Genomic DNA, 6,990 nt, shown 5'->3' with positions numbered 1-6,990 from the left:
TTTTCGTTACTCTAGGTGTATTTTGTATATTTATTTTCCTACAAATATACGTTCTTTTATCGGAATTTTGTTTATTTATTTTGAAACGAATTTACATTATTTATGTGTATTTTGCATATCTATTTTAATACAAATCTACTTTATTATATGTGCATTTTTTATATTTATTTTAATACAAATTTAATTATTTTATATGTATTTTTGTATATATATTTTTATACAAATATGCGTTATTATATGGGTATTTTGCATCTTTATTTTCATACAAATTTACATTATCTTATTGATATTCTGTTTATATATTTTGATACGATTTAACATTATTTTATGAGTATTTTGGGTATATATTTTTATACATATTTAAAATGTTTAATGTATATTTTGTATATATATTTTATCCAAATTTACGTTATTTTATGTTTATTTGTTTATATATTTTTATACAAATTTACATTATTTTATGTGTGTTTGTATATGTATTTCAATACAAATTTGCCTAAGTTTATTTGTATTTTGCATATCTATTTTCAAACAAATTTAAACTATTTTTGTGTATTTTTGTATATATTTTTATACAAATTTTAGTTATTTTATTTGTATTTTGTATATATATTATCCTACAAATATACATTCTTTTATTGGAATTTAAATTATTTTATGAGTATTTTGTATATATATTTTTCTACGTATTTACATTTTTTATGTTTATTTTGTATATATATTTTCTAAAAAAATTACGTTATTTTATTGTGTGTATTCGTATATATTTTGATACAAATTTTAAACAAATTCATGTTATTTTATGTGTATTTGGATATATATTTCCATACAAATTTACATTATTTGATGTGTATTTTGTACATATATTTCATTACAAATTAACCTTATTTTATGCTTATTTTATATATTTATTTCATTCAATTTTAAATTATTTTATGTGAATATTTGTATTTGTGTTTAGGTTATTTTATATGTATTTTCAATATATATTTTCATCCATAATTACATTATTTTATTGGTATTTTGTTAATTTAATTCGATACTAATTTATATTTTTTTATAGGTATTTTGTATACATATATTTATACGCATTTACATTATTTAATGTGTGCTTTGTATATATATTTTTATGCAAATTTACTTTATTTTACGTGCATTTTTGTACATATATTTTTTTTTAAAATTGCGTTATTTTATATGTATTTTGTATATATTTTCTCATATAAATTTACATTAACTTATTGGTATTTTGTTTATCTATTTTGATACGAATTTCATTATTATTATTGTATTTTATACATATTTTTTATACGTATTTAAAGTATTTCATGAGTATTTTGTTTATATATTTTTATACAAATTTACGTTATTATGTGTGTATTTGTATAAATATTTTGATACAAATTTACATTATTCTATGTATGTTGTATATATATTTCAATTCAAATTTAGCTTATTTTATGTGTATTTTGTATATATGTTTTTATATAAATTTAATTACTTTTGTGTATTTTTTTTATATAGTTTTATAGAAATCTACGTTATTTTATGTGTATTCTGTATATTTATATTTATACAAATACACATTCTTTTATTGGTATTTTGTTTATTTATTTTGATTCGAGTTTACATTATTTTATGTGTATTTTGAATACATTTTTTTATACGTATTTACTTAATTTTATGTGTATTTTATATATATATTTTTATAGAAATCTACGTTATTTTATGTGTTTTCGTATATATATTTTAAAACAATGTTACATTGTTTTATATGTATTTTTTTAATATCTCTTTCAATACAAATTTACCTTACTTTATGAGCATTTTGTATATTTATTTCAATACAAATTTAAATATTTTATGTGTATTTTGGTATATATATTTTTTTTAAATATGAGCAATTTTATGGGAATTTTCCATCGTTATTTTTATTCAAATTTACATTATTTTATTGATATTCTGTGTATTTATTTTGATACGATTTTACATTATTCAATTTTTTTTTGTATATTTTTTTTTATACACATTTACATTATTTAATGTGTATCTTGCATATATATTTTATACAAATTTACGTTATTTTAAGTGTGTTTGTTTATATTTTTTCATTCAAATTTACATTATTTTATGTGTATTTTGTAATACAAATTTACCTAATTTTATGTGTATTTTCAATATTTCTTTTCATACAAATGAAAATTATTTTTGAGTATTTTTGTATATGGTTTTATACAAATTTAGTTTTTTTTATGTACGCATTTACATTATTTAATGTGTGTTTTGTATACATATTTTTATGCAAATTTATTTATTTTAAGTGCATTTTTGTAGATATATTTTCATAGAAATATGCGTTATTTTATGTGTATTTGTATATGTTTTCTCAATTTACATTATTTTATTGCTATTTTGTTTATTTATTTTGATACGAATTACATGATTATATATGTATTTTGTACACATTTTTTATACGTATTTACATTACTTAATATGTATTTTGTTTATATATTTTTAAACAAATCTACGTTAATATATGTATTTGTTTAAATATTTTGATACAAATTTACATTGTTTTATGTATTTTGTATATACATTTCAATTCAAATTTAGCTTATTTCATCTGTATTTTGTATATCTATTTTCATACAAATTTAACTACTTCTTTGTTTTTTTGTATATAGTTTTATACAAATTTACATTATTTTATGTTTATTTTGTATATTTATATTTATACAAATACACATTCTTTTATTGGTATTTTGTTGATTTATTTTCATACGATTTTACATTATGTTATGTGTATTTTGTATACATTTTTTAATACGTATTTACTTCATTTTATGTGTATTTTGTATATGTTTTTATAGAAATCTACGTTATTTTATGTGTATTCGTATATATATTTTGAAACAAATTTACATTGTTTTATATGTATTTTGCATATGTATTTCAATACAAATTTACCTTATTGTATGTGCATTTTTTATATTTATTTTAATACAAATTTTAATATTTTATGTGTATTTTGTTATATATATTTTTATAAAAAAATGCGTTATTTTATGGGTATTTTGCATCTTTATTTTCATACAAATTTACATTATTTTATTAATATTCTGTGTATTTATTTTGATACGATTTTACATTATTCTATTTATGTTTTGTATATATTTTTTTTATACATATTTACATTATTTAATGTGTATTTTGTATATATATTTGATACAAATTTACGTTGTTAAGTGTATATGTTTATATATTCTCATTCAAATTTACATTATTTAATGTGTATTTTGTATATGTATTTCAATACAAATTTACCTAATTTTATGTGTATTTTGTATATTTATTTTCATACAAATTTAAACTATATATGTGTATTTTCGTATATAGTTTTATACAAATTTAGGTTATTTTATGTGTATTTTGAATATCTATTTTCATACAAATACACACTCTTTTATTGATATTTTGTTTATTTATTTTGACGCGAATTTGCATTATTTAATGTGTATTTTGTATATATATTTTTATACGTATTTACATCATTTCATGTGTATTTTGTATATATATTTCTATAGAAATCAACGTTATTTTATGTGTATTCGTATATAGATTTTGAAACAAATTTACACTTTTATGTGTATGTTGCATATTTTTTCAATACATATTTACCTTATTGTATATGCATTTTGTATATTAATTTTAATACAAATTTAATTATTCTATCTGTATTTTTTGTATATGTATTTTTATAAAAATATGCTTTATTTTATGGGTATTTTGCATCTTTATTTTCATACTAATTTACATTATTTTATTGATATTCTGCTCATTCATTTTGATAAGATTTTTGTATATTTTTTGTATTTTGTATATATTTTTCATACAAATACAATATTATATCGGTATTTTTTATATATATTTCAAAAGAAATTTACCTAGTTTTATGTGTATTTTGTATATCTATTTTCATACAAACTCTAATTATTTCTATGTATTTTTGTATATATTTGTTAATTTATTTTGAATCGAATTTACATTATTTTATGTGTATTTTGTATACATTTTTTTATACGTATTTACTTAATTTTATGTGTATTTTCTATATATATTTTTATAGATATCTACGTTATTTTATGTGTATTCGTATATATATTTTGAAACAAATCTACATTGTTTTATCTGTATTTTTGCATATCTCTTTCAATACAAATTTACCTTATTGTATGTGCATTTTGTATATTTATTACAATACAAATTTAAATATTTTATGTGTATTTTGGTATATATATTTTTATAAAAAATGCGCTATTTTATAGGAATTTTGCATCTATATTTTCACACAAATTTACATTATTTTATTGATATTCTCTGTATTTATTTTGATACGATTTTACATTATTCTATTTGTTTTTTTTATATATTTTTTTATACTCATTTACATTATTTAATGTATATATATTGCATATATCTTGTATATATATTTTATACAAATTTACGTTATTTTAAGTGTATTTGTTTATATATTTTCATTCAAATTTACATTATTTTATGTGTATTTTGTATATGTATTTCAATACAAATTAACTAATTTTATGTGTATTTTGTATATTTATTTTCATACAAGTTTAAATTATTTTTGTGTATTTTTGTATATAGTTTTATACAAATCTAGGTTATTTTATGAACGCGTTTACATTATTTAACGTGTTTTGTATATATATTTTTATGCAAATTTACTTTATTTAACGTGCATTTTTGTACATATATTTTTATAGAAATTTGCGTTATTTTATATGTGTTTGTATATGTTTTCTCATACAAATTTACATTATTTTATTGCTATTTTGTTTATTTAGTTTAATACGAATGACATGTTTATATGTGTATTTTGTACATATTTTTTATACGTATTTACTTAACTTAATGTGTGTTTTTTTATTTATTTTTAAAGAAATTTACGTTATTTATGCATTTTTTTAAATATTTTGATACAAATTTACATTATTTTATGTATTTTGTATATACATCTCCATTCAAATTTTCCTTATTTTATCTGTATTTTGTATATCTATTTTAATACGAATTTAAATACTTCTGTGTATTTTTGTATATAGTTTTATATAAAATTTACGTTATTTTATGTTTATTTTGTATATTTATATTCATACAAATACACATTCTTTTATTGGTATTTTGTTTATTTATTTTGATACGAATTTACATTATTTTATGTGTATTTTGTTTACATTTTCATATACGTATATACTTCATTTTCTCTGTATTTTTTATATATTTTTATAGAAATTATCTTTATATTTTGTGTATTATTATGTATATTTTTAAAAAAATTTACATTGTTCGATATGTATTTTGCATATCTATTTCAATACAAATTTATCTTATTGTATGTGCATTTGTATATATATTGTAATACAAATTTAAATACTTTTGTGTATTTTATATATATTTTTATAAAAAATGCGTTATTTAATGGGTATTTTGCATCTCTTTTTTCATACAAATCTACATTGTTTTATTAATATTCTGAGTATTTATTCTGATACGATTTTACATTATTCTATTTACATTATTTAATGTGTATTTTGTATATTTTAAAACAAATTTACGTTATTTTATGCTCATCTGTTAAAATATTTTGATACAAATTTAGATTATTTTATGTATTTTGTATATATATTTCAATACAAATTTAATTTATTTTATGTATATTTTTTATATCTATTTATATACAAATTCAAATTACTTTTGTGTATTTTTGTATATAGTTTCATACAAATTTACGTTATTTTATATTTATTTTGTATATTTATTTTCATACAAATTCACATTCTTCTATTGGTATTTTATTTATTTATTTATATATATATTTACATTATTTTTATGTATTTATATATATATATTTTTATATATATTTATATCATTTATATATATATTTTTATTTGTATTTATATATATATATATATATATATGTGTATTCGTATATATATTTTGAAACAAATTTACATTATTTGATTGATGTTCTGTGTATTTATTTTGATACGATTTTACATTGTTCTCTGTGTATTTTTTATATATTTTATTTTACATATTTACATTATTTAATGTGCATTTTCTATATATATTTTATACAAACATACTTTACTTTATGTTTATTTGTTTATATATTTTCATACAAATTTACATTTTTTTTATGTATATTTTGTATATATTTCAATACAAATTTACCTTATTTTATGTGGATTTTGTATATCTATTTTCATACAAATTGAAATAATTATTTTGTATGTATTTTAATACTAAAATTTGTTTTTATATATATATATATATATATATATATATATATATATATATATATATATATATATATATATATATATATGTATATATTTTATACGTATTTACATCATTTTATGTGTATTTTGCATATCTATTTCAATACAAATTTACCTTATTGTATGTGCATTTTGTATATTTATTTTAATACAAATTTAATTATTTTATGTGTATTTTGTATATATTTTTTATACATTTTTCCTTAATTTAATATATATTTTGTAAATATATTTTATACAAATTTACGTTACGCTACGTTACGTTACGTTACGTGTATTTGTTGATATATGTTGACACAAATTTACAATATCCTATGGGTATTTTGTATATATATTTCAAAAGAAATTTACCTAGTCTTATGTGTATTTTGTATATCTATATTCATACAAATTCAAATTATTTCTGGGTATTTTTTATTTATTTTAATACAAATTTTACTTATGTGTATTTTGTAAATTTATTTTCATTCAAATATATATTATTTTATTGGTATTATGTTGATTTATTTTGATAAGAATTTACATTATTTTATATATACTTTGTATATATATTTTTATACATTATTTAATGTTTATTTTGAATATATGTTTTTATACTAATTCGTGTTTTTTTCTGTGTATTTGTATA

Source organism: Eriocheir sinensis, unplaced genomic scaffold (genome assembly GCF_024679095.1).
Source record: "Eriocheir sinensis breed Jianghai 21 unplaced genomic scaffold, ASM2467909v1 Scaffold405, whole genome shotgun sequence".
In the NCBI taxonomy this organism is placed as follows: domain Eukaryota; kingdom Metazoa; phylum Arthropoda; class Malacostraca; order Decapoda; family Varunidae; genus Eriocheir; species Eriocheir sinensis.
The sequence above is the reverse complement of the archived record's forward strand: the minus strand, read 5'-3'. Positions refer to the sequence as shown.